A 10,464-nucleotide genomic window follows, 5' to 3' on the forward strand; every position below is an offset into this window, starting at 1 on the left:
TTGTTTGAAAAATATTTATTTTTTAAATTCACCTTTTAAATAGTAGATAATAGCAAAAAATAGTATTTAGCCATCGAATTTGATAGAGGCGAATATCTGGAATTGAATCACTCAGTATCACTAAAATTCTGAGTTACACACCGTTGGTGTACGGCCTGGGTTTTTTTCCCATACATTTTGAGCATTCTCCTTTCACGTAATAATGACAATTTATTATTACCTTCAGATAAACAAACACAAACAATTTTTGACGACGAGGACAATAATCCTTTACAAGAGCCTGCGTTTGTAGAGAAAAGTAAAAATAATAATAATTTTCGTCACTAAAAAGAAACAACTTGTAACGGCACGTATGCTAATTGTGTATCATTACAGCGTATGCTAAGTGTGTCACAGTACAATTGTATCTAATAATAACTTTTAGTTTTAGAGCTTTACTGTGTGGCCAAACGAATAGACGTGTATACCGTAACCAGTGTTTGATTGCTCTCACCCGATATAACCCTAGTGTCTACAAGTGGTGACCCCGACGTGATTTTTCGGACGTACTCGTGTCGTGATACAAACTTTTTTGAACATTATTAGTGACCACCCTGTAGCAAAATGACCACAGAACTTAAACCTGAAGAAATGTCTGCGCCCGGTAGCGACCAGCCTGAAGCTACCTCAGGTCAATCGTCTGCCGAATTAGCAGCGATCACATTGACTTCGAAAATACCAGAATTTTGGATCGACACCCCACGCGTATGGTTTTACAGAGTCGAAGCTATGCTGGCACCTCAAAAGCTTGCTGACACCGCGAAGTTCGACATAGTCGTTTCCAAACTTTCGAAAGAGGCCATTCAGCAAGTTACAGATCTGTTGATGGATCCGCCAGCGCAGAACAAATTTTTGGCATTGAAGACGCGCCTTCTCGCTATTTACGAAGAATCGTCAATTGCAAAAGCTGATCAGTGAAATGGATTTGGGCGAGCAGAAGCCATCGCAGCTAAGGCGGCGCATGAGGGAGTTGGCGAAGGACAAGATACCCGACGAGACGCTGAGGATGCTGTGGCAAGGCCATTTGCCGTCTGCAGTGCGAGCAGTACTTGCCATGGTGGACACCAAGGAGCTGGACAAACTCGCTGCAATCGCCGATAACGTTTTCGAGACTACAACGCGAGCTGCGCATGTGAGCGAGGTATGTCAACCACAACAGCCCAACCTTTCGAAGGACACCGAAATGTTGCTAGCCGAGATCGCCAAGCTAAGTCTGAAGATAGAAGAGTTGGAGAAGTTAGGCACAAGACAGTCACGATGGCAGTCTCACAACCGTTCACGCTCGTCATCGAAGAATAGAAGCCGTGGACCGTCAGTTGGCCGCAGGACACCCGAAAGCCCCGATTGACTCTGTTTCTACCACAATCGTTTTCGTGCACGTGCAAAGAAGTGCGTTGACCCGTGTGCCTGGAAGACGTTGCAGGGAAACTAGACGTGGTACCGACAACGGCGGAGGTCTGTACCATAGCTCCGTGTCACCGCCTCCGTGTTACAGATCGCAACAGTGGACTACGCTTCCTGGTGGATACTGGTGCCAACGTTTCCGTTCTCCCAGTGCAGAGACAGTGTAAAAACATTGGTAACAGTGAATGTCAAGGCTACACGTTGTATGCAGCAAATGGAACGAAGATTAACACTTAAATAAATAAATAAATTTAACCCATTACTGTCCCACTGCTGGGCAAGGGTCTCCTCCCGTAATGAGGGAGGGGTTAGGCCTTAAGTCCACCACGCTGGCCAAGTGCGGGTTGGGGACTTTGCATGCCCTCAATAAATGTATTTAACAAATTTTTGGGCATGCAAGGTTTCCTCACGATGTTTTCCTTCACCGTTGGAGCATGTGATAATTATTTCTAATACACACATAACTTCGAAAAGTCATTGGTGTGTTGCCTCGGATTCGAACCTGCGACCACTGGAGTGGGAGGTGTCAACTTATACCACTCGGCTATCACTGCTCTACTACTACTACTAGATTAACACTTACGGTACTAAAACTTTAACATTAGACTTAGGGTTACGTCGAGCATTACGTTGGACTTTTGTAGTAGCCGACGTGCGCCAACCTATATTAGGCGCAGATTTTTTGACACATTTTAGGTTACTTGTAGATTTAAGTGCGCATAGGATTATTGATGAAATTACAAATTTTAAGGTTATAGCGTCAATTGTAAGTTGCAACGAAACGTCAATAAAAACAATTGATATTAGTAGTCCTTACCACAACATACTAGCTGAGTTCCCAGATATAACTAAGCCTATTTCTTTTAAAGAACCGCCTAAACATGATGTGTACCACTATATAGAGACCAGCGGCCCACCGGTGCATGCTCGAGCCAGACCGCTGCCGCCGCATCGCTACATAAAGGTAAGGGAAGAATTTAAAATCATGCAAGAACTGGGGATTTGTAGACCGTCGAAAAGTGCGTGGGCAAGTCCTCTGCATATAGTAGTTAAAAAGAACGGTCAGTTACGGCCGTGCGGTGATTATAGGGCACTTAATGCGATAACTAAGGCAGACCGTTACCCTATACCAAGGCTATATGATTTTACTTATTTGTTGGCGGGCAAAACTATATTTTCGCGTATTGACGTCTGTAGAGCATATCATTTTATATCTGTGAATCCTAGCGATGTGGAAAAAACCGCCATAACGACACCTTTCGGTTTGTTTGAGTTCCCGCGCATGACGTTCGGTTTGAGAAACGCCGCGCAAACTTTTCAGCGGTTCATGCATCACACGGTTCTTGCTGGTTTGGACTTTATTTACTGCTACATAGACGATATTCTAATTTTTAGTGAGCAAAAGGATCATGAGAAATGCTTACAAGAGGTATTTAGCCGTTTAAATAAGTTCGGCATTACTATTAATTTAGATAAATGCATTTTTGGCGAATCTAAAATCGAATTTTTAGGATTTGAAGTTTCCGCACAGGGTATTCGACCACTCCAAGAAAAAGTTGACGCGATCGCGAATTTCCCCAAGCCCGAAACTTTAGACCAATTAAGGCCTTTTTTGGGCATGGTCAATTTTTATAGATTACACTTACCGCATGCCGTTGAATACCAAGATCATTTAAATCAATATTTACAGCATTCTAAAAGAAAAGATGAAACAAAAATAGAATGGACGGAAAAATCTAATGAAGCTTTCTCACGGTGCAAAAGTAGCTTGCAAAGCGCAGCGACGTTATCGTATCCGAAACACGATACTCCGCTAGCGCTCATGAGTGACGCATCGAACACCTGTGTGGGAGCCGTATTACAACAGTGTATAGAGAACAAATGGGTTCCTCTTGGATATTTTTCGAAGAAAATGTCTCCATCGCAAACCAAATATAGTGCGTACGATCGAGAGCTTCTCGCAATGTATTTAGCTATTAAATATTTCAGGAACATGGTAGAAGGTCGACATTTAATTATCTTTACGGACCATAAACCTTTAACTTTCATGTTTAGAAAGTCGAGTTCCGATAACGAGTTACCGCGTCGTGTGAGGCAAATAATGTATATAAGCGAGTACTCCACAGACATATGTTATATTATAGGAGATAAGAACGTGGTAGCGGACGCTCTTTCACGATTAGAAACAATAACATGTCCCACAGCGTTAGATTACAAAGCGATCGCGCGTTCACAAGCTAACTAGTGATGGGACTCGAATCACGATTGATTCGGATGATTCGAATCAACGTAATTCTAGCTCGATTCGAATAACATTTTGTTTTGATTCGAATCATGACCCGATTCGAATCAACACCCTGATTCGAATTATTTTCTTTGATTCGAATCTGTCATAGACGTTAAGTCTACTTAAGCGGTTGAGTAAATAGAATTCGTTCATTTTTTTTACTTGTAACTTTAATGTTTTCTTACGTTAAAAGTTTATATAGTTTCTAAATAATCTTATTGACATTTGTAGGCAACCTAAATTAGTTTTTTTTGTTTTTAAAAGAGTGTTTATCTAATTTTTGTGGACTTTGAAGGGTGTGTTTGGAAGAGGATTGCAGTGACTTAACAGGACTTAGGTTTTGTGATTTTAAACATAATTAACGATTGTTTTTGTTGGTGAGAGACATTATTATTTAGTTATATACAGACAGATGCAAAAATAAAGTGCAACGGCATTTGGACCAACTTGTTGTGAACTTTTAATTTTTGTTGTATTGGAAGTTTGAGTTCGTTTTTTCTACTCCTTGTTGAATTAAAATTTAAAAATAATGGCGCCGACGAAAAAAAGTGGTGTCTGGGATTTTTTCACTAAAAATGAAGAAAAAACTACGTGTAATATGTGTAAAACAGCATATTCAAAAATAAATAATACGACTAATCTGCTCAACCATTTAAAAAGAAAACACCCAGTGCAATACAACGAAAAAATCAATTTATCTGAGCCAGAGCCACAGCCATCAACCAGCACAGAACCTGATGAAATACCCAGAAAAAAACAGACAACATTGCTCCAATTAACCTCAAAAGTAAAATTATCAAGTGCCGAAAAACGAAAGATGGACAAAGCATTGCTGAATCTCGTTGTATGGGACTATCAACCACTAAGCATCGTTGAACAAAAAGGTTTTGTAGAATTTACAAAAGCGCTAAATTCTAATTACGAACTTCCGTCGCGTAAAACCCTGTCCATAAACATGCTTCAGGATCATTATAAAATATGTCGCGCAGCAGCCCAAGAAAAGCTAAAAGATATAGATAATATTGCGTGTACAACTGACCTGTGGTCTAGTGACAGCACCGCAGTTACGTTACCATAACTGCCCATTTTATCGCAGACAGCAGATCGCAGGCCATCACAATTAGCACAAAAGAAGCTGATTTTGACCACAGCGCCTTGGCCATATCGGCGTCAATTAGAGAATCGCTTGATGAGTGGGAAATATTTGACAAAGTTGTGGCGATTGTCACTGATAATGCCGCTAATATGAAAAAGGCTGTAAATGAGCATTTAAATAAAAGAAACCAGTTTTGTGTGGCACATACCCTCAATTTGGCGATTGGTGACTGTATGAAGGATGACGGTGGTGCTGATGATAACCCAGAATCTGTAAACGCACCTAAACTTCAGGAATTGCTCAGTAAATGTCGTACTATTGTATCACACTTTAAACACAGTGATAAATCCTCATACAAGCTCCGTGAAATGCAAAAACAGATGGAGTTACCAGAGCTAAAAGTGATACAGGATATTGCAACTCGATGGAACTCGCAATACTATATGCTGTCTAGACTTCTCGAACTTAAAGTTCCATTAAGTGCAACTTTAGTTGCTATATCAAATCCTCCTGATAACCTTACCAACGAAGAATGGATTGCTGTTGAGGATGTCGCCAAAATACTTAAACCAGCTGAGCAAGCGACTGGAATAGTTTCAGGAGAGAAATACCCAACGCTTTCATCAACCATACCTCTAATCAAGTCGTTGAAAGATGCAATTAGACGCAAAACCCCAGTATCTGAAGCAGGAAAGAAGCTACAAAGAGTTTTGCTTTCTGTACTTGAAAAGCGTTTAGGGGTTCTTGATTTAAACAAGACTGCCTGCAAAAGTACTTTGTTGGATCCTCGTTTTAAGAAAGAAGGGTTTTGTTCGAACGTTGTTGCTGAAAGAGCATATCAGTGGTGTTTAACGGAATTAACCAGCAGTATTTCAGAATCCAGAAGATCCGTTACTGAAGACGTATTGGCAGCTGAAATTCTGCCAGGAACCTCGAATGCTACAGAGTCGCGGGATTTAGACGATGATCTCTGGTCCAGTTTTGATGAGAGGATGAGAAATGTAACCGACAGCGCTCCAATTACTAATGCCGCGATTTCATTAAAACAATACGTTGAGAGTGATTATTTAGACAGGAAGGGTAATCCGTTGACGTATTGGGAAAATCGAAAAAACACCTATCCCGAATTGTATAAAATGGCTATCAAATATTTATGCATCCCTGCCACTTCAGTTCCAGCTGAAAGAGTGTTTTCCAAAGCGGGCCTTTTGTGCAATCAGAGACGCAATAGGCTGGACCCAAAAAAAGTTGACCAAATTTTGTTTTTAGACAGTTTTACTAATAATACTTAAATAATGTTTTTTTAGTTATTTACCTTCTTGTCCAAGTGCCATTTCTTTTTTGAACTGTTTTTTAGTTTTATTACTTAAGAATTAAGTATTTTTATTTAATTTTTTTATAATTGTTGTCTTCTATTGGTTACTTACTGAAACCGAGGGTTTTTTATTGCACACTCACACTACTCATTTAAAACGTGAAGTAATTACATTCTTGTTTCATTAAAATACTTTTTCTTATGGATATAAATTAAAACTTAATTAAAAACTACCTGTGTTGTTTATATTTTTGCCTTATATTTATAGTTCGTTATTAGCTGTGTATCCTCCCTCCGGTCTAGATCGAACATAGAATCGACAAATCGATTCGATACATATCGGGTGATATATTTATTTAACCATTTATGTACACACAATTCTTAATAGTAAACGGTAATAAAACTATTTAGTACATAGGTACTGCTTATTTCTAAAGAAATTTCTTCCAGCAGACCTGCGAAAGGAGAAAAGCGTTAAGAAACGGTAGACACAGTGTGTAGGGAGAGGAAACATGAAGGTGCCAATTAAGTTGGCACAGAATAAAAGTAAACTAATAAACTATATATACAAAGAAATAAACTAATATTAGAATAACTAAAATACTGTAACTAATATAATTATACTTAATGAATTAAGCAGAAAGATAGTGTTCTTTAACACGTCTTTTAAATAAAGATATAGACTGCGAGTTTCGGATGTTATGCGGAAGCGAGTTCCACAGTCTTACTGCATGAACGGTAAAGGAAAAGGAATAAAAGTCGGTTTTATGGGGTTGGAATTTGAGGAGAGTTCTAAGGTGGGACCTACAAGGAGCATCAAAGGGGCGTGCATAGGAAAAACGCTCTCGCAGGTAGGAGGGGTAAGAGGGATTATGGAGGATATTAAATAGGAGACATAATATTCGAGTGTTTCTGCGAAGACGGATGGGGAGCCACTTGAGATCCTTGCGAAACTGAGAAACGTGATCAAACTTACGTAGACCAAAGACAAAACGAATACACAAATTTTGCAAGCGCTCAAGTTTATTCAAAAGCTCCTCGGTGGCATCCAGATAGCAGGCATCAGCATAATCGATAATAGGCTGAATGAGAGATTGGGCAAGGGAGATTTTCGTTTTCAAGGGCAATAGAGTCTGGAGGCTTTTAAGCGAGTGAAAGGAAAAGTAAACCTAACGACTAACTTCATTGACATGAGGTCGCCATGAGAGATTGGAGTCAATCAATACACCTAAGTTTTTAGAAGTATCTGAGTAGGCGATAGGTACACCATCAAGGCATAACGGCGACAGAGATGACATATCGAGGGCATTGCGAACATACCGGCTGCCTATGATCATGGCCTGGGATTTTGATGGATTTATAAGTAGGCCATAAGACCTAGTCCAAGAACTGATAGAATCCAGGTCACGATTCATAGCAGCAATGGCAGAGTCAGCATCGTTTATAGGAAAATGCCGGTACAGCTGCAAGTCGTCTGCATACAGGTGAAAATTGGAAGATATAACTCTGGTAACTGAGTTTATGAAAATGGAAAATAGGAGAGGAGACAGAATATATCATTATTTTGATTCGAATCATCATTTTGATTCGAATCATCGTGTTGATTCGAATTAAGATTCGAATCGAACCAGGATGATTCGAATTGATTCGAATCCGTATTTTCGATTCGAGTCCCGTCACTAAAGCTAACGATGAACACCTGGCTAAAATGCGCACTCAGTGTTATAACAATAATTATAAGTTTATATTTTAAGATATAGTGACACCTGGATGTGACACAGCAGTAACGTGTGAAACTTCAGGTAGCAAGATACGGCCTTACATACCGCAACAATTTAGGCGACAAACTTTTGAGTCAGTCCACAATCTTAGTCACCCAGGGATTCGTACCTCGCGAAAATTAGTTAAGGAAAGATTTTTCTGGGACGGTATGAATAGAGATGTGGGCAAGTGGGCGAAAGAATGCGTTAGATGCCAACGTGCGAAGGTTACAAGGCATAATAAATCGGAATTAGGTACATTTCCATTAGCAGAGCGATTTTCTCATATTCATGTCGATATCGTAGGACCGTTACCCACTTCGATACAGGATTATAAGTATTTAGTAACAATAATTGATCGCCAGACCGGATGGCCCGAGGTTTTCCCGACCAAGGATATAACAGCGGATACGGTTGTTAAAGTAATAGTTGACGGTTGGATAGCACGTTTTGGCTGCCCCGATAGGCTGACGAGCGATCAGGGCAGACAATTCGAAAGTTCTATTTTTAACGAGCTTATGAAGTACAAACAAAAAGCGTACAACAGCGTATCATCCTCATTCGAACGGCATGGTGGAAAGGTGGCATCGCAGTCTTAAAGCCGCCCTAAGAGCAAGGTTCGATTCCAGTTCTTGGGTAGAGGAACTTCCCATAGTATTGTTGGGGCTACGTGCAGCGGCGCGAGCCGACACAGGCGTCAGTGCCGCAGAATTAACATACGGCACTACATTACGTTTACCTGGAGATTTCTATGGCGATTCCAGTTATAAAATTGTAGATCATTGTCAATATGTTCAAAGGTTACGCGCTATTATAAACGAACTGAAACCTAAACCGATAGCTCATAAGGACGCGCGCACACTGTTCGTACACGCGGATTTAAATAAGTGCACACATGTATTCGTTCGCAATGATAGTGTCAGGAAACCTTTACAACCCCCATATGATGGTCCTTTCAAAGTTTTAATGAGGAAAGAAAAGTCATTTTTAGTAGATTTACCAGGTCGGACATCCTATATATCAATTGATAGGCTCAAACCTGCGTATTATTCTGAGGATTTAGTTTGTAATGACACCGATAATAATAGTAAGATATTAGTCGATAAGGAATTAGTTGTAAGTTCGGAGCCAAGCATAGCGAGAAGCGGAAATCGCGCTTCACCCGTTATTGTACCCGCTCCCGTATATACGTCGCGCAGCGGCCGGGTCAGCAAAAAACCAGTGCGCTTCAATTTATAGGTAAGTAATAGCATAAGTATTATAACCACACATCGGTTTAGGCGCATATTTATAATTTGAGTACTCTGTAAAGTTGATCGAAATGGGCAACTCAGTGGTCAAGGACGATGTTGTGGTGGCTAATGTAAAGTCAAGTGGCGACGTTAGCAGCACACCGAGTATAACTGAGGTCGGTTGGAGCGTCATACTGATTGTAATGGGTGCGATGGTAATATATTTGGTTCTCCGGCGTTGCCTGACTGGGTGCGACAAGTGGTTTACCAAGAAGATACAGTCGCTGCAGGCAGGGGCGTATGATGCAGTCAGGAAGAGTTTCAGGCGCAACCAGGCCCAAGGCGAACCAAGTGCGACAGCATAGTTTAGTTTTTTTTACCTAACATTTTTAATATTATATAAAGTTTTTTATTTTTCATTAAAGGGGGGGGATGGTGTAACGGCACGTATGCTAATTGTGTATCATTACAGCGTATGCTAAGTGTGTCACAGTACAATTGTATCTAATAATAACTTTTAGTTTTAGAGCTTTACTGTGTGGCCAAACGAATAGACGTGTATACCGTAACCAGTGTTTGATTGCTCTCACCCGATATAACCCTAGTGTCTACAAACTTAATATACTGCATCAGAATATAAACGGTATGTAGGTAAATCAGCGATATTAGACATACATCTAAATGAATTATTAGAGAATGATAAACCTATTGATGTACTGTGTATCACCGAACACAATATGATAATGGGTGATATGAATGTACTCAATATGCGAAACATCACTTTAGCATCTTCTTTTTATAGGGATAGTAGAAATGGAGGTTCATGCATTATTGTGCATAATAATCATAAATATAAGCCAATAGTTGATATCAAAGACTTCAGTAAACAAAATATAATAGAATGGAGCGCAATAGAATTAATAGAACACGTAGGGACTCTGTAAGTATATAAGAAATGATGTATTGACAGTTTTGTGTGTGAGCGTGAAGTATCTTAGCGTCACCGGCAGTTACTGCGCGCTGCCCGGTTAGTACGGTAGTGGATAGACTTGGGGCAATTTCTATTAATAAATATTTCAGTACAAGTCTATCTATCGTTTTCAATCTCGACGCGAGTGACTCCCAATGACACAATAATACACTACACACGCAGAGACACAGAACATCCCCTAAAAACATAATATTTATTATAGTCATATGTATATACAGATCTCCAAAAAATGATACAGAGGTTATAAATAAAATCTTTAATAATTTAAATAACTTACTACAAAGATATTGCCTTAAAAAGAAAAAAGTTATTATTTGTGGAGATTTCAACATCGACAGAC

The 10,464-nt window shown here is 39.8% G+C and overlaps 1 pseudogene; it reads left to right on the forward strand.

Annotated features, from left to right (window-relative positions):
* The first annotated feature begins 603 nt into the window (after positions 1-603).
* On the forward strand, positions 604-9,498 carry LOC142985840 (uncharacterized; annotated as a pseudogene).
* The last annotated feature ends 966 nt before the right edge of the window (positions 9,499-10,464 follow it).

Source organism: Anticarsia gemmatalis, chromosome W (genome assembly GCF_050436995.1).
Source record: "Anticarsia gemmatalis isolate Benzon Research Colony breed Stoneville strain chromosome W, ilAntGemm2 primary, whole genome shotgun sequence".
NCBI lineage: Eukaryota > Metazoa > Arthropoda > Insecta > Lepidoptera > Erebidae > Anticarsia > Anticarsia gemmatalis.